General features: G+C 39.2%; 1 long non-coding RNA gene across 1 annotated transcript in view; it reads right to left on the minus strand.

The window, feature by feature from the left end:
- Positions 1–21,785, minus strand: part of LOC110480343 (uncharacterized) — a 43,605-nt gene extending 21,820 nt beyond the window's left edge. The window contains exons 1-2 of the long non-coding RNA XR_002467089.2: positions 21,768–21,785; positions 21,507–21,584 (exon numbers count right to left, since the gene is read on the minus strand). This is a non-coding gene — a long non-coding RNA (uncharacterized LOC110480343). The remainder of the gene's footprint in view (positions 1–21,506; positions 21,585–21,767) is intronic.
- Between the last annotated feature and the right edge of the window lie 2,686 nt (positions 21,786–24,471).

The raw sequence follows: 24,471 nt of genomic DNA on the forward strand, positions 1-24,471 counted from the left end.
TTTGCATTAGATATTATGGTAATAATGGTATTTTTCTAATATTCCAAGAGCTGAAGGGATGACCAAATAAATACCCTGTGCCCTAACAGCCTAATGCAGACTTTGAAGGTGGTGAAAGTACTGATAATCAATTATCATTCCTAAGACTCTTTAGAAACATGAACACTTCAGCTTTTTCTGCCATAAATGGTTAAAATACAAAATCACTGGGAAGGTGGGGAATTCATAGAAGCAGAACAAATTCTGAAGCTTATGAAATCACAGCTTAATTTTAATGGAATACAGGCAATTAAATAAATATCATAGAAACATAGCAAACAATACAGGTAACAAATCTTGTTAGCTATGAATATGTCACACATTTGTTAAGATGACCTTGGTTTGTGTGACACACATTGGGCACCAGATGGGCAGCTGCCTGAGGGAATTATTTTTTCTGCTAAGGTACCAATATTCAAGTCAATTTTCACACTTACTTTCTTTTGTTCTCTTTCTTATGGATTTGGACTAGCATAAGTTCTTTGTTATTTTTCATAATCAGTTTTCTCCTTGGGCATCCTTATGCCTATTGGTTTGTTATATTGGTCTCTATCTGTGCAATGATCTGTGTTTCTATGATTTCCATGGATTTATTATTCTTACAAGAATCAGCTTTAGTTCTGCAACTGTCATGCTTCATTTCTGTTAGAAATCTTAAATATCTATATATATTTCTTATGGATTATGAGTCACAGTCCACAATTATAATTCTAAGCTTATAAAAAATGAAGTGATGTGTGACATACAAACACAACCATATAAAACATTTTTAAAAGATCCTTAGTCTACTTTTATAACCCATAACTGCACTTCTAGCTAAGCACAGCTGCCAGTCAAAGACTTAAATGCTTGGTTTTATCCCTCGCATGGCCACCAACACAATTAAGTGAGAGCAAACGAGAATCTCCCAAAATATGACTCAGACTAAACAAAAAAATTAATTAGAGATCACTTCAGGATTATTCAGAACACAACCAAAGTTCAAACAACATGACAACACAGCCAGTCTGCTGTGAGGTGCTTTATTTGGGGAAAATAATTTCCTGCACATCCAAGTGCACAGGGCCTACACAAGTGCAGCCCAATTATCTTTTATAAGCTGTGTAAAGCTGAAGGTAAAGAAATTAAAGTTTTAGGAATAGTCCAGATATGGTATGAAATACGCTTTTCATTTAGGATAATAAAATCATGTTCACAATAAAGCACTGAAAAAGATGGCTGAGAAGGCAACAGAAGGTGTAGCCATGCTGAGCAATGTGCAAATTTAGTTTGTTCATTTGTTCAGGTGTACAGAAAGATGAAAGCTCATCACTATGCCAACCCTGGGGCACCTGCCTCATTCTTCTCAAGCTTCTTTGGAATCCTGTTTCTATGAAGAAATTGTGACTCATTGTTTCAGTGGAATTTTTATGCCTTTGCTGTATAAAAATACTGATTTCGGTGATTGTTCATACAAGTCTGAGCTTTTTGAAATCAATCTTTTCTTATAATATCCAATAACAGCTTTTCCCAGCAGGCATATTTAATTTTACCAAATCCCACATCAGCTGAAACTCATTTCTTTCCACATACAAAGCCCAGCAAAGACAAATTTCTTACTTTATGTTCTGATTTATTGAGACTATAACTCATTTTTGACCAAAGAGGCAAATCCAGAAGTCAGTCCCTTTATTTTTTTATTAAATTGACCCCAAAACTTCCTAAGCACTGTAACAACTAGTCAATTAAACCTGAACTAAACAGTTAATTTGTATTAAGCGCTGAGAAAAAAAGTATGTATAACACCAATATAAAGCATTTGCAAGCTCCTATGTTTTTGCTGCTTGCACATTTGCAGAGCTTTTGGGTTCTGAGATGAAATTCTGCACCTGGTCAGGGACAAATCCCCCAAATACACTCCTTTTTCTGGGGAGAAAAATAAAAACTCACACAGTGCTGGCCCTAATGAGGCCAAGCAACCTGCACACAGCAGTTGGAGAGCCATGAGTGAACTATAAAACCAGAGAAATCACTGAAAATTAATGTTTATCTTGAGGCAATAGCTGAGGCAGGTATAACCTTGTGTCATTGTGCATCCCAGGTACTGCAGGAACAAAAGGAATCACCTGTCACCATCTCACAGTGCAATGGTTTCCCATCTCTTTCTGCTTTCCCTGCCTTCTGCACCACTGCACAGCCCCAGGGTAAGGCTGCTCAGGCAGGAGCTGGCTTTTCCCCAGGAGAAGCCCAGTTTAAAACCCATGCAGAAAATCTTTGCTCAGTTCACGGCAAAAACAGTCTACAGGACACAATGACAACTCTAAGAAATAAAAATTAGATTTTTTTTTTTTTTTTACTTTGCCTTTCCAATAGTCTGTGTTGGATCAGACTGCAGCATTGGTTGCCATTTGGTTTCAGTAGGAAAGCAGCTGGAAGGTAGTTAATATTGACTGGTTTTTCTGCAGTAACTTCTCATTTCACAGTTTCTGAGCACAAAATCAAGCCATTCCACAAAATAAAAGATCTGATGATGAAACCCATTTAAAACAACCTTCTGTCTGTTGAAGCAATTGTTGAAGTTAATTAAAATAAAGCACCCAACTTCTGACAGAACAAGCTGGTGGCCTCTTAGATTTTGGTCCTAGCATGTGCAAGGAGCAGATCCCAGAGTCTGGCTCTGCTGCTTGGATGCAGCAGTCAGTCTCTCACACCAACATGAGGCATAAAGCACCAGGCTTGATGCTCTTATAATGGGATTTAACATGAAAGGAAAGCTCTCAGGTACCTCTGGTTGCTATGAAACCATTGACATTTTCTGTTGGAAAGTAATTTCTCCTTAGTATAGTACTAAATTAGAAAGCAAGTAAATGGTGTGTGTGCAATATTGAGGACTCTAATTGCTTTTGAATGGAAGGTAACACCACCTGAGCAGACCAAAAAGCTTAATGTTGCATCTCCCATAGTCCAAGAGCAGCAGTGACTTTGAGATGGCCACTCTGGGGCAGGAGATGCTGTGCAGTAGAGCTGCCTACCTGACATCCACATCCTTTTCCACCAGATGAGAATCTGGCCCAGAAATTATTAAGCACCTTCCTGTGAATTATGCAGTAGTCAAACAAAGATTTCAATAAATTCCCAAGCACCCAGCTAGGGGAGATTGGGAGGTTTCTCAGAAATATGATTAAGGAAGGCTGGAAAAATAAAGGTGAAGGTTGTAAAAATAAAGGTGAAGGTTGTAAAAATAAAGGTGAAGGTTGTAAAAATAAAGGTGAAGGTTGGGAAAGGCCTTTAGGATCATCGAGCCCAGTCACTAACCCAGCACTGCTGGGTTCACCACTAAGCCAAGCCCCAGCAGGAAACGAGCAGGCTGACAGGTAAACAGGAGCATGAAGCTGAGCAGAGTCTTTGGGTCAGACAGGCCTCCTTCTAGGAGAAGCCAAGGAAACCTCATTCCAAGATCACCCCAAAATTAATACCATCAGCACAAAAATGGCCTTCAAAAAGAGTCTGGAGAGTCCAGCACCAGTGCAAGCCTAATAAAAACAGTTCATTTTCACATTTTTCTGGAATAGGCTAAAAGCTTCCATAACAATCAGCAGCTCAGGTCACAGACCTCAGTGTAAGAATGATCCTTTCCCCAAATTAGTTATTGGCTGCCTGGGTCTCAGAGCAAAATCAAGTTGTAAAGGTAATCAGGATAAACAAATAGATACCAAGATTTCCTTGAGCAACAGGGCAGCAAGATGTGTTTGGACATTAAGAACTACGCAGCTGAAGAATATTATTGGGTCATAAATATAACAGGACAGCATGATTTTGGAAGTTTTCTTGTGTTTATATGAATAATAATATAGAATGTTCTTTTGTATTTCTTTCCTTTGTGCATTGAATTTGGTGTGTATTACCTCCACATGAATAATGCAATCTAGCAAAATTGATGGCACAGTTCTTTTGTTAAAGCAGTTATGAAATGAGAAAACAAAACCTACAAGGAAAAGTTATGAAAAAAACAACATTTCTCCAGGAATAAAAAGATGAAGTTGCCTGACCGTTTACATTTGTCTCCTGTGTCATGAATATTAGATCGGATTCTTTTTATTAATCCATTGATAGTTCCGTAAGGCAGCTCATTTTTGATAAACTCTGTCAGGGCTGCTGTAAATACAAAAAAGATTTATGAATTAATTTTCATACGTAAATGACAAAATCTTTTGATACATTTGAAATATGTGCCTTGCAGTGAAAATAGATATATGTGCATGCATAGATATGTATTAATTTAACATTCAGATCAGCTTGTTCTTTTAGAACACAGCTTAATGTCAACTCTGTTTTTCTGGGGGAAAAAAAGTAAACTAAAAAGGTAATTGACATTGAGGGCATACTAAAAGTGAAAGAGATGGACAATCTGTGATCTGGGAATTGTGCTGGACTAAAGGTGTAGTGGGTTTTATTTCAAAAGCATTTTTGATTTCAAGTATCAAAGGGTTGTGCAGCCAGTATGCTGTAAAAACACAGATATCTACAGCTCATTACTATTTTTATTTGAATTGTCTTTATAGATACAAGGCCCTGTCATGAACCTATCAGGCTAAAAATAGCACAAAAAGCATAAGCTCTAAATCAGTCTGCAATTGAAGTGTACATGTAATTCACCACAGCCCTGAAGAGCTGCATAAAGCCAGAGGTGCATCTCAGCTCCCAGTTTCTGTCAGCAGTAAATCCCTGAGCTGGTTCAGCCCCTCCATTTCCATCCTTTGCCAGTGAGACTGGGATTGTGATGGCACTGCCAGCACATGCTGAGAGGGCAAAGAGCTGAAATCAAATTTTCCTTCATTTCCCGAGTACCACAGCAGTGACTGGGGCACCAGGACATCCGTGCTGACACTCCAAAAGTGTGGCATCCTCCTCCTCCTCTGCTCAGAGGAAACTCAGAGCCATTCTTTAGATTCTACAGATAGGAAGGCCAAGGTACAAAAGCATGGAGTGACTTGCTCCAAAAGGATGGATGTCTTGTCTTTTCATGGATCATTAGCTAATATAATATTACACAAGCTTGCACAGGCCCTTGAAATGAACATTTTTAGGTTCTGTAAGTGAAAGACAGAATTAAGCTGCTCATTGCTAGACAAAAAATGAGGCAGGGATGATACCCATGAGGTTCAGGGATGATACCCATGAGGTTCAGTTCTGGATCACCTTTTCTTCTAATCACTGTACCTGTCTGGCACTTTGCTGTGTGCTCAGTTTATGGTGTGCTATTTGTCTAAACTCCCTGAAGCAGAGGCTTTTAATTGTGGTACCATCCACAGGCACTACTGATTAATTCATAAGAATCACAGATTAAAAAATATGCAATATCCCATGAGAAGAAATAAAACAGATTGAACTTTATAACCTGCTGTGTGCCTCATCCTCATTGTCTGGGACTGGAATAACTTTCAAAAGCACAGAGATCAATTTAGCCACCCTTCCTGGTGTGTGTGTAGTGTGTCCTCACATTCTCTACACCAGGGCATATTTTGTGCTGTGAATTATTCTGTTCTGACATTGTTTTGACTTAGTTTTAACACACCTATAACCTGTGGCTTGGTGTAGGGGGTCAGGCCAGAAGCCAGCAGGGGAATGGGATTTGTAATTCTAAAGGATTTTGTTCCATCATATGAAATTGCTTCACAGTGCTCCTGCTTAGCAGCCTGCAGTTATGTACTAGAAAGCCAAGGAATACCTGAGAGTGATGTGAACCAGCCTGGTCTGCACTAAATCTGGGCTTACACTTGTAGTGTAACTGCATTGTTTTAACAGAAGATCAGAAATACTGCTGCACATGAAGAGAAAGTAACAGATACACTTAATGAAAACACTTAAATAAGAAAGTCAACACAAAAACGGTCAGATGAGGTAAACATTTTGGCATTCAAATAAAAAGTTTAGATATACTAATTAAAACGTTCTTTTCTACATGTACTGTATATTTCATATCAGCTGTGTCCTGAAGCCAGACTACAAGTCTATCAATAAAGGCATTTGTCATGTGTTTACAAAATACACTCTCCAAGCTTATTTGGATTACATGAATCCTTTTAAGGTTATACAGAAATGTGGTGTCTGTAGGCAGACATGTTGACAGTCCATGTCCAGGAGCATTAAAAATAAATAAGCAAGGGAAAAGATAAATACAGAGAAGGATTTTGTATGTCCAAGGTAATGCAGCACGTCAGGGAGCTGATCTGTCCTCCACCAGCTTACAGAATGAACCATATATTATTTCTTAGTACTAACAGAGACAAGTATTTCATTATGACTCTTCATTATAGTCTCAGAGAGACTTTGCCAACTGTGCAAGTTGAAATATATTGCCTTAAATTCCTTCAGTTGTAAAGCATGCTTATTGACACTATATTTCTTCTGTTTATTTACCTCATTACTCACTTATGTTACTCTTCTCATGTTAGTCTGACTTATATTGATAATTTAACTGTAAAATTGTAAAAGCCATTCATGTCAGGACCTGTTCTTGTAGTTGGTTGCAAAAACTGAATAAAAAACTCTTAGTTCAAACCAATATATTCCATCATGGAAAAGACATAAAAAGCTTGTAGGGTGTATATTGGCTGAATTGCCAGCCAAGATGCTGGGGTTTGCAAAGTCCTAACCTCTTTAAACAGAAATTAATAAGGAAAAGAAATACATATGTACAATAAGAAGTGAAATAGACATTGATAAATATTATTTCGTGTTATCAGAAAAAAATTACAGTTTTATGAGAGAAAAAAGTAAAAAATAGGAAAGCTATAAGAAATTAAAAACAATTTGAATAAACCTTATTTCCTTATTTTCCTAGCATTCAAATATTTCTGTTTGAAATAAAGCTGACCAAGAAACCAGGCATATATTCTGTTGACATCAATAAAACTACTTGGGTTTATGATGGTTTGGTTCATGTCAGAATAACACGGCCCACCATCAACTTCAGCAGGGCTCCAACAATCTATTTCCCAGGTGACTAAATCCAACATGTGCAATACCCTTAGGACATTGTATTACCTGCAAGCAGTGTCTGAGAGATGGAAGAGGTAAAAGCAAAGTCCTAAAGAGGTTTGAGCAGGGTGGGCTTTCCCTATACCTCACTTAAGGAAGCAGTTTAATTCTCTTTCCCCACAGCATTAAGGAATACACAAAAAAGCACATGGGTGAATTAGAAAATACATCTCTCCTGCAGTTCACAATGTTATTTGGCTGCTCAAGGAGCTCTAAAAGGAGCACATAGGTAGAAGGGGCTGGGAGAGCTGGAATATTTCTATTAACTTATTAACTCACCGCCCCCCAGGCCTTGTTCATCATGGTGCCTATCAAAGTGTCAGTCTTTTCTATTACCTTCCCCTTCAGAAGATGTCTGTCTATCATTGTCATGCTCTTCCAGCAGGATTATCCATCATTTTGGGTGAAGCCAAAACATTCATTTTCATGGCTGTCGCTGCTAGCGAGCTGGGATGGGGGAAAAAAAAAAGTGTTTTATTCAACAAAAGATAAATGATGGAATTTCACTCTTAATCATTTTCTTTTATTACTTAATACAAAAGGTTGGGAGGAGGCTCTGCAGTTTATTATACCACCAGTCAGAGGCACCATTATATTTCAGGGTGTAGCAATACGTCCTGCTTTCCAGGAGCTTATAAAACCAGCCATAAACATTAACTCCAGGCAAGAGTTTGTCACACTGCTCTTGATTCAGAGCAGTGGTTGACTCCTGTGGTTAGCACTGGGATATCCCTTCCAGGGCTTGTTTGAATTAGGCTGAGAGACTGGAAATCACCATGGGTTGGGGTGATGAGCTGCAGCCTTGTGCTGCTGGACCAAGGGTGCCTTGCTGGGGATTTCACCACTGCCAGCTCTGCCTGGATGTCAGGCTCAGAGCTCCTTGATCTAGGTTATTATGATTTCAATTATGTCTGGCTTTCTTATTGACAAAAATTTTTAAAATTAAATGCTTAAAGCAAAATAATAATGTTGTTTAGCCCCATCAGCGGCAGCCATTAAACACGATGGACAGAATAAGACAAGGTGAACCTTTGAGAAGTTTGGATATAATTTGTGTTCACTGTTCCTTGTCCTAACACACTTTTCATTATGCACATAGGAACTCAAGTTATCAGAAGAATTTATACTGAAATATGTAGATATTTCAGAAAATGTATTAAATAAGGCAAACAGCTCAAGTTGCACCCTATTCCATATTAATGTCCTGCAAAAGTCAGTCTCAAATCTTGGTAATGTACAAATTAAGGGATTCGTGTAAAGCAAAATTATGAGTGTATGTTTTTGGCTTACTCCATGTTGAGTAAGTCCTCATCAGTTCTTTATATTTTATGTGCATCTTAATACTGACTCTCCAATCACAGGAAACTAAGATCCCATTGCCCCTATTCCTTCACAAATAACCACTAAGTCCTCATCAGTTCTTTATATTTTATGTGCATCTTAATACTGACTCTCCAATCACAGGAAACTAAGATCCCATTGCCCCTATTCCTTCACAAATAACCACTAAGTTTACATATTCCGTTTCCTACTCTGCCTTGGTTGCCTATTATTATTATTATTATAAATTTTAGAAACTCAGTGCCTCTGAGATAACTTCTGCCATTTCAGATTTGGTGAAAACTGGTTGCGCATTCAGAATTTATTAGACATTGGTAGGCTAAAAGAAAACCAAACCAGTCATGGGCAAAATACTTGGAGTGGTAATTGTAGTTGCTGTAATTATGGGAAACATAAAATATTATATAAAGGAAGAAAGCATTAGAGAATTGTGACACAGGAGAAACTCCTAAGCTCAGTCGTGTGAATGCCTGGCAGCTGGGTACCCTAGTCCTGGTGAATTTCTTCTACCATATTCTGACTGAAAGACTAATGAAATAAATGGAGAATCATCTTTTCACTCCACTAGGATTTGGACTGGGGAAGAGAAAGAGATACTGGATAAGCCCACATGGTGTCTGGTGCAAACTCCTCATGTTCCCAGCCAGCTGGGCACAGGAGAGCTCCAGAGCTGAGCCCCCTTAGCAGGGCACAGAGCCTGAGCTCACAAAGCCAGTGGAAAGGCAGAGTGAATTATCTTGAACCCAAAACAGCTCTGCTGCAGCCACAAGGCTCCTGGCCAGCTCGGCACTTCAACAAACAAACATCACATCTGCCTGCTGGAGTGCTCCAACATCTGCCTGAAAAATCCCACGTAAACAAACCCATCCCTGTGCAGAGTTATAGTCATGGAACATCCCTCACCATTCAAATGTGACTGCAATGCAAAAGCCCCTAAATATTTGTACAGAACTAGAGCTCAAGAAATAATTACTTGACTAAATCTTGATAGTCTGGAGATGATGTCTCATTGCTCTGCAAAGTCAATTGCTCAAGTACTACTAAAGACAACACTTGAGAAACATTGAGTGTCTTCTCATAATCACAATCCCAAGAGCTGCATTTGTCAGTGCTGTCCATAAGTGGTTCCAGGATAATTGTGCTAACCTAATAAAACCATATGTCAAATCCCATAGAACACTTGAAAATCAACTAGCACTCTTAAAAATGCAAAATTTGTGTTTTTTAAAATTAAAACTTGTACTTTTTACCTTCTCAGACTCCCTTCTCTCCCCAAAAATGTGTATATTCAATATGATAGATGTTCATTCTGTGGCATCATCAAAGGATCTGTAAAGGTTCCCATTATGAAGGTGCTGATTATACAGCCTGTGATCTCAGCATCCTGGTCCTTTCACCTTCCTCTCACTGGAGAGAATTCTCCTACAGATATCCACAGGTACCTGAAGGGATTCATCTTATGCTTTTGAACCCTATGAGCACCATAAATCTCCTGCAGTGCAGTGTATTTCCTGTGAGGAAAACAACTACATACTCTATTTCCTAACTACATTTTTTAAATAGATTCTGAAAACATTTGGAATGCTTCCTTTGATTCTTTCAAAATTCCTGTTTTCCTTACTTCTGTTTCAGCAATAGCACCCAGTACATAGATCTCAGTAATCACAGTAAAACAAAATAAAAAACTCACCAAAATTACTATCCAGTTTTGATACTATCAAGGACAATAAATCAAAATTCTGCAGGAGTTAGGGTGGATACACCTCCATTGACTCATCAGGTTAACCATACTCCTGACAAGCAGAACAAAGTGAAAATTCACCTAAATTCTCCAAAATCATTCCCAATCCTGCCTAAAAATCATAATAACCATCTCCAGCTTCAGGCTGACAATCCCAGACACAGAATTCTACCAGAAAAAAATAGGATCTGGTCTGATTTTTTAGTTAATATAGTAACAACATTCATAAGGGTAGTAGTTTGCACCCACTGATATGCAGGAAGAGTGGAAAGAGTGTGGGATAAATGCTGGGTGAAGTGTTGGTATCTGTACCATCCTGGCCGTGTGCAGTCTGACCCAGTGCTGTGCATGGGATTTTCCCCCATTCTGGTTCTGCACTCCCAGATCCACCCACCCTACACACACATCACGTGCAAAAAGAAAAAAAAAAAAAAAAAAAAGCCATTTTGCTCTCGACCTTTAGCCTCACATAAAAAAAAAAAAAAGAGATACAGCAGGTTTTCTAGGAATCTAATTTTCTTGCCATTTAACTAATTGACATTGGACTGTAACTGGGATAAATGTCAGGAAATTTCCACCAAAACTTTTCATATCATCTGTTCAGTTCTCTTTAAAATGTAGGGGGGGGGAAAGATCTCAAGGAAAGCTGCCTTGGGTCAGGGGTAGGTATGTATTTGGAGAACACCAAGGACTCACATTTGGAGGACACCAAGGATACCTTGCAGAGCTATGATCCTACAGCACCTTGAGAAAATCAACTGCTCATCAAAAAAGAATTCCCATCTGCAGCCACAGCAAAACAGGAAAGTGTTACACTTCGATTTACCAGACACATCCCACACATATGAAGATCACAGATGGTAAAGTTTCAATCAAATATAGGTGTTCTGGGTATTTGCTGCTACAGAGTAAATAAAAATCATATTAAAGTAGACAAAAGAAGCTGACAAGAAAAGTATTAAACTTAAGCAAACCCAGCAGTGATGATAGAATTGGATGTAGATTCTGAATATCTGGATTAATTCAGTGGTTCCTATAACCCAGGGAAAAAAAAGGCAATTCATGAATAGCTTCAAAAGACACTATTTCTATAAAGAAAACTCATGGATTTTAAACTGCAGCTCATAAAAACAAGGGACTATAGTAATTTACTCAGCTTTTGAAACTGCTGGTTAGAATGAGAGCAGGGATGGGTATGGCCAGAAGGGTCTAATTTAAATAATATTTAAAATAAATCAAGATTTATTTCCCATAAGTAGAAGAGATGCCTTTTCCTTGTGATGTCTCTTATTCTAAATGCCAATTCAGTCAAGTTCATGAAAAGCAGGCAGCTGAACTAGCAAACTTTTTCTTTAGTTATGAGTATAAATTCAGTTGTTCACTGTCAGAAATTTAATTACAATAAGAGACACTGAACATCAGTGGAACATCATTTCTATTTGCCATTCTAAACAGATACAATAAGGGAAGCAGAATCTTCATTTTTCAAATATGCTTGAAACGGAGTTTGCCCCTGCTCAAAAAGCAGAGAGACTTGATCCCCTCTCTCATCACCTCCCTCAAAAGGGTTAGGGTGAAAAAATGAAAATCAGATGAAACTCTGAGCCATAAGCCTTATCTCATATAGGCTGTATAGGTGATGTGGGGCCATGCATATGGCACTTTGTAGGGTCTGACAAAACACAGCAGCCTCTGGAGGAACTGATGTCCCCATGGACGTGGCTCTGAGTGGGAGAAGGGAATTTTCTTTTCTCCTGCCTTTCATTTTTTAGCTGAGAAGCTGCGACTGGGACACAGCATCAGCACAAGCAAACGTGTAGTGTTTATGCAGATGAGAGCAGCAGCTAGTGAACAGGCTGTGAGGGGTTTATGAGAGCACAATTAGAACAATTAAACGCCTGATGTGGCACGCAGGATGCGGGACCTGCACACGCCTGAGCTCCCCCTCTGACAAACTGCCCAGCTCTGAGCAGTGCCAGAGCTCGACCCACTCCAGCTGATAATGGGGGCTGGGAAAATGTGCCCCAGGGAGTCACCTCCTGAGCAGCCTGGGAAAAACCTCCATCAAAATTAAGGGAATGGGAGGGATCTCTGCATGAATTTTGTTCCTCCAAAGCAAATTAGAGCTCTCACTCCCTGCCTTCAAGGGAGTTTTGCTCTTCTGTTTCAAAGTTCCTTTGAGTTAGACTCAATAGTGGAGTTCTTTGAAGAAGGCTCTAAAACACTGTCCTTTATAACTGAAAATATAAAGCCGTATATTAAATTATTTTCAGCAAAAATCTCAGCTTAGCATGTTTTTTTTTCCTTCTTACCACAGTATTCAACTTTCCTGTCAATAGTATCTGGTTTTATTTCTTTTAGTTGGCTCTAAACTATTTTATTTCTGTGGTGTTTCTATATTGTAGGCCTAGTCATATTTTACTGTCATACATTTTTACTACATCGCATAATACTCTACAAAATCATTTTATGCAACACTTGGGTGTATCTACGCATAATACTTAGATTAGGTTTTCTCTCTCATTGTGTATTCTGCCTCCAGGACCGTGTGATGCACAGGGATTGTCAATGGGAGGATTTCCATTGGCTTAACTGAGAGCTGGAGAATGGCTGTAAGTGCTGAACTTGAACTTTGTTTTCGTATTTTGCCCAAGCCTAAAGAATTTCATTAAAAAACCTCAAAATAATAAAAAACAAACAAACAAAAAACCAAACAGCAAATTCCCTTATTTTCAGGTAAGGTGCATTTTTTTTTTTTTTTTTGTTGTTGTTGTTGTTGTTTTTAAATACTTTCTCCATTGTTAATGTACTAATGACAATGGAGGATTAAAAAGAATGATCTTTCCTCCCACCACCCTCCCACTCATTTTATAAACAGGTAGCAACTACTGTAAAATTTCTGCCATTTTTCAAATAAAAAAGGATAACATCCTAGAGCAGTGAATTCTGGGAACCATTTAATTTGTTCCAGTTGTGACAGCTCTTGTTTTTAATTTTGGGGACTTTCAGTTTAATAAACCTTGACAAACAAGACCTGGTCTTTTTGACCTGTCTGTAATGCATATCTATAGGTAAATCTGTGTATCTGTATGGATACACTGATGGGTGCACTAGTGTGTTTGTATGCACATTCATTTATACATTTTTATCCTGGTTTTACACAAATTTTAACTGTTTCCATTGTGATATGACATTTTCTTTATTTGTTAAAAAAAAACCCAGTAAAAAATACTTGCCAAAACAGTTTACAGGAAGTGGGAGAAAAGCAATAATTACAGCAATCTCCTAAGGTGGGACCAGCTTTTCAACAAGTAAAAAAGTGGACTTTTTCAGACTTCTCTGCTACCATAAGTATGACTTACAGCTAAGAATATTTTCTAGCTGTCATATCCAGCCTGTTATTTGTTGCTGTGGAGAATTTTTCTGTCAGCCTCCCTGTCTGCTTTTCAGGGGGTTACTAAAGAAAGGTGGAATGGGAGGTAAGACAGATCCATACCTTTGTGAAGTTATTTTTCATAATTCTAAAAATAAAAATTCCCCCTAGGACAGACACTTAACTGTCTCCATCTCAGCTGCAGTTGAAAGTTATGGAGTAGTGTACCAGCAATATCCTAATACTGCAAATTCACCATAAAAAACAAATTCATGGGCTTGAGATGCACAGACCCAGAAAAATCCTAATATATGCTTTTTTTTTTTTTTGTAGCAACAAGCCAGTTGTGACAAAAGCAGATGAAGAAGGTGGAGAATAAGGGCAGATCTGATTCCTGTGTGCAGAAAGTTTGGGTCATATCAGAGGCACAAGGCAGAAGCAGAACCAGCTGCAGCCTAAGCTCAGAGCATCATGCCCCAGAGTACAGAGGGCATTGGTATGAGGGAATTGTGTGTGAGCTGGGGCTGGTGTGAGAAGAAATACACAAACACCAGATCTGACAACTCACAGGGGCATGGCAGGAGGGAGAGGGCCAGTAGCAGATGGTGGGAGCAGCATCCTGGGGTGTCAGAGCTGAAATGGAGCTACTGTGCACTGGCAGACAGGAGGAAAACGTGTGTCTAATGGTCTTTGCCTTTGCCTTCTCTTCCAGTCAGCCCCTACACTGCACACAGGCTTCTGATGGAGCTCAACAGGCAAAAACACTGAGCAACCACCCAGCATGAACAGAAATAACCCTGGTATTTTATGAGACAAGGCCCTCCCAACACAAACACACAGCCACAGAGCCAGGGCACGGGGACAATTTACACTGGGAGGGGCAGGAGGCATCTCCACTAACAGAGCAGGGCCCTGAACATGCTCAGCTTCTTGCTTTAGAAACAGAGACCTCTAAAGCCACAAAAACCTCATTTATGCCTTGCAATCACATGGGGCCAGATGAGCATAACTCACTCATAACTTCAAGGATTACTGGAGAAGCCAAGGACACCATGCTTAAAGCAAGATACGGGAGTGGGTCCTGTGAATCCACTGTGATTTGCCCTATGAACTAAATAAAAACACTGCTAAGGGGGAAAAATAAAGAACTAAAAATCAAAACTGTAGGCCTGGAGCAAACCTTACAAATAGAAAGCAGACAACTTGATTTTTGGATAATAACACATCCTCCATCCCCTCCCTCCTTCATTAACCTTTATTCTTTTTTTATTAGCAGCCTTGGCACCGTGGTGCTGAGCTGAGCCCAGCAGGCTGCCCAGGCAATGACATTTCAGAGGCTGGCAGAGCAGCACAGCCCATGTCAATTTAACACTATCTTGAGTTTTTTAACTTCACAGCAGGAGGAAAACTGGCCTGTTCCTTTGGTACCTTTGAGAGTGGATGAACAAAAATGGTCGTGGGGGCATGGGAGTATGACAGGGAGACAGGGAACTTAATTAGAAAGAGAAAACAGACTGGAAAAATATACCACTGACATTTTGATAATCTGGAAAGCAGACATCACATCTCAGGCAAAACATTAGATTATACATCTTTTCTCTCTATCCTTGTGGAGACTACAGCAAAATAACCTGAAGGTTTTTGGATGCTGCATTTCCTCTTTCATTGAGCATTAGCAGAGTCTGTGATAGGTTACTTTAGACACAGATAGGCATAGGACAGTACAGGACCAAAAGAATTCTTTGAATTCATCCCTTCACCTCAAGACTAAAATGATTACTAAAGATCATTTTTTATTTGTCTGCTAATATAATGAATGGTTGGTTCCTACTGATGAACCAGCCATGAAAAATACTCACCTGCCCTTAAAATGCATCTGTCAAACAACCAAGCTCTCTGTATTCAGCTGGAGGCAAAAGCTTTGTCAAAAGACTCTATGTAAAAAAAACCCTTAAGTTCTTCTTTGGGGTTTTGACTGCTCTGATAGAAACAACAGTAGAGTAATAACTATTACAATTGTGAAACATTTATATCATCAAAGGACTTATCTCAGGTGTACAAACTTAACAAATTCTCATGAACAAGCAAGAAATCTGTGGCAAAGTCACAGATTTCAGTTTGGAAAGTCAAAGAATTTAGTCTGGATCTCTCCAAAATCCAGGAGAGTTTTTTTCCTCAATACTTGATGTATAAATGAATAATAACAAATGCTGTGTAGGGATGTTTCATTTAAAGATTAAATCAGAGCTATTATGGCTGGAAATAGAACTGTCAGGACAAGCTGTCGGGCCTGTTGTCTGCAACATGAAAAATACTAACTATGTTTTAAAATATTACGTTAATTTGAATTTTCCTTATGTCTTATAAAGTCACAAGAGTAAAAGAAAAAGAAAAAAGAGAGGGGAGGAAGAAAAAAAGGACAAGATTTATATAAATGCAGTTATAATGGTAAAAGACCTATTTTCCCCCAAGCCTCTGTTTAAAGTTTACCAAATTCTTCTTATGGAGCATGAAGAGCATGTGATGGTGAAGCAAAGATGGAAAACCTTATCAATATTAAAATCAAAATGGAATAGGGTGGTGAAAATGTGATGCCAATATTCTATAAGCATTTAAATTAAAAATATTTTACTACCAACAGACATGAACTTGAATGGTTGAATCTTAAAAGTAATTCACATAAAACAGTGTTCAAAGACTGAGTATTGCCCATGTCATTTTCCTAGCACATTTGCAGTATGAATGAAAAATTCTTGCTTTTAAAAGAATTAATTGTGTTGCATTGCATGTTTTCACTTTAACTGAAGTCCAGTAGTATGTCTGGTTTTCCCTTTTCTTTCAAAACTGAATTGCTTGAGCAGACACAAGTTAAACTCAGCTCTTTTGATTAGCAAAAGCTGTTGCCTCCAGTGTTTGCTAATTGCTTTCTTGTAATGCAGAGAAGGAAGCACATTTTTTGCATGTGAGCTCTGGCTCAATTAATTCTTTAAGTGACTTTTCAGTATGTTTTCAGAAAATAATGTGGGAATAAGGTGTTTGCTGCCTACAGAATTTACACATATTTGATATATTATAAATGGTTTAGGCCTAAGGAGGGTTTCTGTTGCACTGCTGACCTAGAAGTGAGGAAGATCTTGAACAGATTTTCTGTATGATGCCACACCCCAAAGGGTGTCTTCAAGAAATTAGGCAAGACAAAACCCCAGACTTGGTTACAGGTGTGTGCCTACATTTATATACAGCACACAGGTACCATATTCCAGCTGCTGAAATCTATAAACAGCACATAGGTTCCATATTCCAGCTGCTGAGTGAGAACTGTGACAGACCATTGGTGAGGCAGATCTGTCCTTTCCTGCCCTGCCATTGCCTGCCTTGGGAAGAGAACTGCTGCTTTGATATCACTGTTTGTTATCCTGGGTTGATGCAGCTGGGTGGGATTGAATTATTCTCATTTCTTGTTTATTTCCCGTGACTTTTCAGTGGGAATATTCTGCTGTATGAGAAGTAACACCCTCTGAGGTTAGGTGTGAGCTGCTGGCCCTGTGCTGAAGAGCCAACACGTACTCAGTGCAAGGTCCCATACTGCAGAAATCTCTGCTGTGCCTGGTTTTTGGGGGACAAAACAAGGTGTTCACATCCTTTCTGGATATGAACCAGAAAGGTGTTGGAAGAAGCAGCTCTCAGCTCTGAACGACCTCAGAACATGGACTGTAAAGTGTGCTCCACCCATTTAACAGAGGCTGCCTGACAGAGGGTCTGGGCATCTCCTGGGCAGTGGGTATGCAATAAGCTATTGAGTCCTCTGACTCTCAGCTGGGGTTTATGCAGTCAGAGGGGCAGACCTGGCCATAAGAATTTTCCACTGTTTTTTCCCCTCATAGGAAAGAAAAAATGAATACATCACCTCATTGGTTAAACAGTTCATTTGCCAGAAGGGTGAAATGTTCTTTCAATGATTTTAATCTGCTTGAAAAGTATGTGTTCATACCAGAACTCTTGAGCTTTCTATTTCCACTTTCCCTTCAATGGATATTTCTTGTTAAGGTTTATTTGCTATTCACCAATAATTTTTCCTTGCATCAGAAAGGATGGCTGCACTTTACCAAACGGGAAATGTTCTTTTCAGAGGGATAACAGCTTTCAGTCCCATCTCCTCTTTCAAAATCCAGATACGGAAATGCAGAATTGCTTTTCCTGGGGGCCTGTCTAACAGTGCAGCAAGGATGTAAATGAAGAGCCACGTTTCTTAATTGTCCTGAACATCCTGAACATGCCAGCTGCAGCTCCATTTTCTACTCTGATATCCAAATTACAGCTTTGCAGAAGCCATGTTGTTTTAACACCTCCTCCTCTCCTGTGGGCAAAGCAACTCGCATCGTATTCCAGCAAACTGCTGGACCAGACATAAACAAAAAGGCTAACAAAATACACTCCAGCCTATCAGGCTGTGCTGATAATGCCAACTATCAAGTTTGCCATAATTACAGCATTGCTTCTTTATACAACCCTAATTTTTTCTTTTTATTGTATTTTTCCTGCTTGTACTAGATCACATCTCCCCTAGGATGAATGCCACCCGCTCAGCAAAACAGAAGCTGGTCCCCAGTGAGGACTTGGGACTATGAAGTTAAAGAAACAGAATCTTTTTAGAGAAAAGTGCTTTAGAAAAGAGAATGGTCTCAGTATAAACGAAGAACTAACAACTTATACAGAGAGAAAGAGACTAAAAACTAGAAAACACTTGAAGGCAATTCAGCTGAAGAACCAGAACCAGCACACAGACCCTGACCCAAACTCTTGTGGCATTGTATTGATAGCTCCTGTCACCACCAGGTTATGAACAATGAGTGCACAAGGCACAGCTGGATTCAGTGAGGCTCTAAAGCCCTGTGAAACACTTCTTATAGCATGAAAGAAACAGAAAAATCAACATCATTAACAACTGATTATGGGTTGTAGGTTTATACAGAAAGCCTGCATACATGGGCACATTTCTTATTTCACGTCTTTGACACTTAATATTGGCTTTCATACATCAATAAGTCCCCCCTGTATACATATAAAAATCACTAAAATAATTACAAGAATCTTTAAATAGACTGAAACCTCTGCTGAGCTATTAAGGCAGAAATAACAATGCAAGCTCTTACTTCTGCTAGACAAAGCAAACCATCTGATTGTAAAAGAAAAGAGCCCTTCACATTATATGAAGAGAGGACAATGAGAGAAAGGGGCAAATGCAACTTGTCTGATTGTCTGAGAGCCCAGGACACATGCACAGGAAGGGGAGAGCCCCACATGAGCAGAGGACACTGCCCAACCCTGCAGAAGCTTGGGGCTTCTCTCAGTTTAAATTTACAGCACAAACAGGCTGAATTGTCAGAGTCCACTGGCACAACACACTGGAAGAAGCATAAAACAAATATTGCAGTTTCTAACTGGAGAAACAAAAGGCAGCTTAAAAAGACATATTTTTCTTAATTATTCTTGAAGTGATATTGGACAGAGATGCCTGACCTGTTCCTTACTGCATCCATTCCCTCAAACTTCTTATCCTTAGGGAAAGAAAAGATTTTACACTCAAATACCAAACCCAGGTTATCAGTTGCACTCCTTTCTCTTGGTTTCTAAACATGCTTGCTTTTGTAAATATTTCATGTTTGTGTTTGAACACACCCGTCCTAACTGTAGACCAGTTCTTGAGCCAGAGTTCTGTAAATCTTCTCCAACACATTTTCTTTCTTGAGGAACACAGCAAATCAAAGGCTTTCATGCTAACATTATCTATGAGAAAAGTGGAGCAAGGCACTAAACATGTGCCTAAATGAAAGGTGGAGATCATAATTTCAAATAGCATCTGCTTCTTCTCCGCTGCTGCTGGAGCTAGAGGTCTGCTTTGTGCAGGCACACTGCCCCAGCTCCTGCAGCCAACTTCTCTGCCACTGCCCCTGCTTTTCCTTTCAGCTATTGAGCCACCCAAGTGTTGTTTTGCCATTTGTAAACCCTCTTGAAAGTGTTCGGTCTGCTGGAGGAGCAAGGTGTTTGCCTGCCTTGATCTTGTGTGGGAGAATCTCCAGGCTCTGGGGACACTGCTCCATCTGCTCTGGGGACACTTCCCAGCAGGGCAGGGCAGGGCATGGATGGAAGGCTCCAGCCAAAAGAGAGCTGCATTAATTTATTTACTGCTTTAAGTATATAAACTCCACAGAGATAGACTCAGGTTTCCCTAAATGCTCCCCCATGAACATACAGGAGGAACAGTCAGTGGGAGCCCCTGGGAGTGCTCTTCACACGCTGCTGTGGGATTCACCTCTTCATCCACAAACAATCTGGGTGTTCCTACAGCAAGCACATCAATCTCTTTATGGGGTGTAAAACCAGAGAGTCCTCTGGAGCATCTACAGACTTGGCTACAGTCCACCTCTCTCTTTTTACAGAGAATAAATGATGGATTCAACACAAGGAGTATCAGTTGACAAAGAAATTTCTTTTCAGGAAGACTCCTGCAGACAAAACCTTGCTTATAAAAACCCACTGCAAAAAAAAATACACTTTGTAGAAATTTTTTTTGTGCATACTCAAGGATGCAGAGTACTTCACCAGATGGAAACAATCATGTAGTTTGTGTATATATTTACATATATCAAGGTGTGATATCACAAAGCTCTTGAGTCTGGAGTTTCTGTTCCACTAAACAGAACAAATCCAGCATCCCTTAGTGAATCTGTGGCCTCCAACTCCCTTATACAGATGGCCTTGAAAATTCTAGTGTAGAAACAGATGTAAGAAATTTCAAGAAGGTTTTAAAAAGCTAATACTTTCCACAATTAATACACAAATAATAATAATAATACAAGTAATAATTAATACAAAACTAAAGTTAACAGTTATGGAAATCCAGCAGCAAGCACTTTATTGAAGAAGAAAAGAAATATACTGCTTTGCCTTCTGAAAGAACAATAGTTATTTATGTAAATTTGCACTGCAGTAGTTAGTTTTAAATACTGTCATATTCTTTTTTCATATTTACTGCTACTTACTCCCTTTAGAGATTCCAGTAATTTAGTTGTTATTATTGTAAAATAGACCTTTAACTTTTTTGGCTAATTCTAAAATAATTGTCTGAATGACAGAAGAATGTGATTATGTTGGTATAATACAGTTTTCTGCTTCCCCAAAGTAAAGATTTCTACTGCTAGCAGAGACAGAATAAATGAGATGAAGGATGGAGAGTGATTACACCTGTTGTAACTAATTTCCAAGTAAGCTTCATGTTATGAACTGGGTTTCCAGGGAAATGAGCAACCTACTACAACATCAGGTCATTTTTCTAGTTTCAGATGGAATATTTGCAACATAGTTATACAAATTAAATTACAAAATAAATATAAATACATCTGTGCATACTATTTTAGGAGCCAGTTAAATTCAATAGCTCAGATTCTCTTCAACACAGAAAATACTTCAGTAAAGGAAGTAAAGCTTCAAACAAAATTGCTCCCATCTAAAAATATCCTATTCTATATAGAGACTATAGAATAAGGTATATCTCCATCGATACTGCTATGTATGTGGCAAATGCCCCTGCAAAGAGCCCCATTTGAAGAAGCTGCAATAAGTCCATGAATTATTATTATTATTATTATTATTATTATTATTACAGGTATGCACAGCCTTGCAGGTGCCTTCCAGACCCATTTCCCTTACTGTCACCAAGGCCCATCTATCTACAGATGCCTCTATCTATATAAGAGTAGGAACACAGTTTCAGCCCATCATTTATTAAGCCATTCCAGAAGAACAAGAGAGCAGCAACTCATTGGAGGAGGAAAATGCAGCTGTTCGGGAAAGGAAATAAACACAGAGATTCTACCTCTGGTGAGAAAATCCCTTGTAGGAGACTGCAAAATAATAGAGAATACAATGAAGACAATCTGTGAATAGGGTGGGGACACCGTATTTGCAGTTTCTGAGAAGTATTTAGGTTACCTGAACAAAATTAGATGCTCAAGATCTCTTCACTGCCTTTGGCAAGAGGGGAGAACTTCCAGGAGTGAAAAGGTAAGCCTGGGGAAAAAAAAACCAAGTCTTTAAAGCCAACTGTAGCTTGTCTTCTCCTAAGAGACATCAGACATAAGGGCCTGAAAGCAAAAGCTATGGGGTGAGGTCCTGTGACCTCCACAGGCAGATGTGAGCAACCTCTCGTGTCAGCCTTCCCTGGCCCCAGCAGCTGTGTGTGCCTGAATTTACCAAGTCAGCAGCACCAGTAACTCTCCTTTAAAAAGTCTCTGTGGACATTTTAATTAGTTTGGTCTTATGGCTTGTCTAAAACGCTTCTGAGAGCACAGTGTACACTAAAGCAGTGTTATGAATGCCTAAAAATATAAAATCTAATTATGGTAGCTCTGCAACCAGAGTAATGAGAAGCAAGTGTGACTGATAAGAAGTGAGACAGGCTAATGAGCTGAACCACTGTAGTTCAAAGGAAAACAGAGGTCTAAAGGAAGCACCTGTGGTATTGCTTGGGGGAAGATATGTGGACTAGGAAATAGGAACATACTGCATTTAAAAAGATATGGTACTAAATGGATACACAGCATTGCTAATTATTAGAGCAGATACTTAGCATATGGGAAAAATAAATTGTTAATAAGGATGTGTAAGACTGAAGATGATTGCTAACAAAAATACAGCTGGTGTAGTGAACAAGAAATTACCTGGTGCAGATAGGAGAAAGCTGTGACTCCAAGTGCTTAGATTCATCCTGCTGGACAGGCAGAACTCACTGGAGGCTGCATGGCCACCACACCCAGCATTATTTCTGAGTTGTTTTTCAGCCTGGGCAATCACACATGGAGTGGCCAGGGACACCTTCCACTATCCCAGGTTGCTCCAAGCCCTGTGTAGCCTGGCCTTGGACACTCCCAGGTATGGAGCAACCACAAATTCTCTGGAGAATTTGGTTCTTCCCTTGGATTGTTTCTGTGTGGTTAAAATATGTAAGCAAAGGGACTTTTTCTATGTGCATACAGCACTGGATGAATGGAGTGAAATATAGATCCTTGAGATTTCTTTTCCTCAGTTTATCTAATTTGCCTTAACAGTAATGCTTTTTCCTGTTCTTACTGGTCTCCTGAAATGCTTGTCACAAATTATATAATCAAGTATTAAACAGTGTATATTTGTTTTAGTTCTCAGGTTGTGATGATGTAGATCTTAACCTTACCAAGTATCAAAGCTGTAGAGACAATCCTGTTTAACAATATTCAGTAACTTACTTTCTTACCCTGCTGCCTCCACACTAGTATTTTTAGCTGAGTGCTGATTTTCCAATCTGTCTAGGCTGTCATTCAAGACATGGGGAATACCAGAAATGGTGCATTTGGTTTTGACAGTACTCCAGACTGTTTTTTAAAAATAACCAAGGAAAAGACTTTATAGCTTTGTTTGAAAATATTAAATTTCCATAGGGGTCAATAGTGGTGCTTCCCATATGCAATTTATTCACTAACAAATTTCATGGGTTTTATGAGACTATTCACCTTCCTGGTTAATAGAAAATCTGTACTTGCCATGGCAACCCCTGTATCAGATGGCTCTACAGTAATACCCTGGAAATATACCATAGATTTTTTCAGTCTTCATAATCGATCTGGTCATAAATGTCACAGTAACTTGTCATTAAACTCTCCCCTCTAGCAACTCTAGTAGTTGTTTGATCCTTCCTGCCTCTCTGTCACACTGTTCCCTGTGCACAGCTGCATTGTTCTGCATGCAGCCTTTTCCCAAAGTTGTCACTTGCCAGCGGTGTCAATCCTCAGTGATCCACGGCCGAGGAGATGGTGACGCCAGGCACATTCCCACACACCCACTGGTTAGAGCAGTGATCACTTCCAGACAGTGCTGATAACCAAGAGCAAGCCAAGAAGGGAAAAATTTTAAAAAAAAAAAAAAAAAAGGGAAAATCTTGCAGTTTAATAGCAGGCTAAATTATTTGTATGTTCCCCACGCGACTCCTTGGGTTTCATGTCAGGCTCAGCAGCTGATGCTGGGGGATGCTGCCTTGGGGAATGCGACAGACCTGTCCCACACCAACAGCGTTTGAAAGGAATGCCCTGTGCAAAGGGAATCGAGGAGACGGGGTGGAATTCAAATTTCATCAGCTCCTGACTATCATGAGACTCCCAGTGTATTGCAGGCCTAATTCTTGCTGCCTTGCACTTTGCATTGCAATCGGAAATGTGAGTGTAAAATGCTATCACATCAAAATTAGTAATGCATTGACATCAACTGCAGAGAGGGAAAAATGCCAACAGAAGGGCAAATATTGGAACCTTAGAAGTAGGCATGTATTTTGAACAAAATTTTGTTATCTGGAAATACAACCAGATAGAAAATCTGATACCAGACAGAGGTGACATTGTGCTAAGGGTGAAAGCTAAAGTCAGTATATTAAAGGGGGAAAATATTTTAAATTATCTGAATGAACTAAGAGCTAAATAAAAAACTTATACAATTCATTTAGAAAACAAAATAAGGTAATGGTACTGCAGAAAACTGCACAAAAATTGAATGTATTCTTTATAAGAGCACACACTGCAAAATAGTGCATAGGAAAATGAGGAGGTTATGGTAGGTCACACCCTAAAAGCTTCTAAAATATATGTAGTACACTGCAACCCTCCAAAAGCCGTGTAGCAGAACAGATTTCACCTGCATATCTGGAGGTACTGATTAAAGTCCAGACTGCTAGAAGTATGTAAGTATTAGCAAACCCTTAAACCAAAATGTTAGATTCCTCTCATCTAATTCTTTCTCACATTATTTAAATACACAGCAGCGCTGTGTTATCGATTGCAGCACAGCTGTTCCAGAGCCAAGCCAGAATAATTCAGGAGGGAATCAGATCCATTGTGTGTCCAGTGCTCTCTCTATGGACAACTCATTATACCTA

This window comes from Lonchura striata, chromosome 10 (assembly GCF_046129695.1).
Source record: "Lonchura striata isolate bLonStr1 chromosome 10, bLonStr1.mat, whole genome shotgun sequence".
NCBI lineage: Eukaryota > Metazoa > Chordata > Aves > Passeriformes > Estrildidae > Lonchura > Lonchura striata.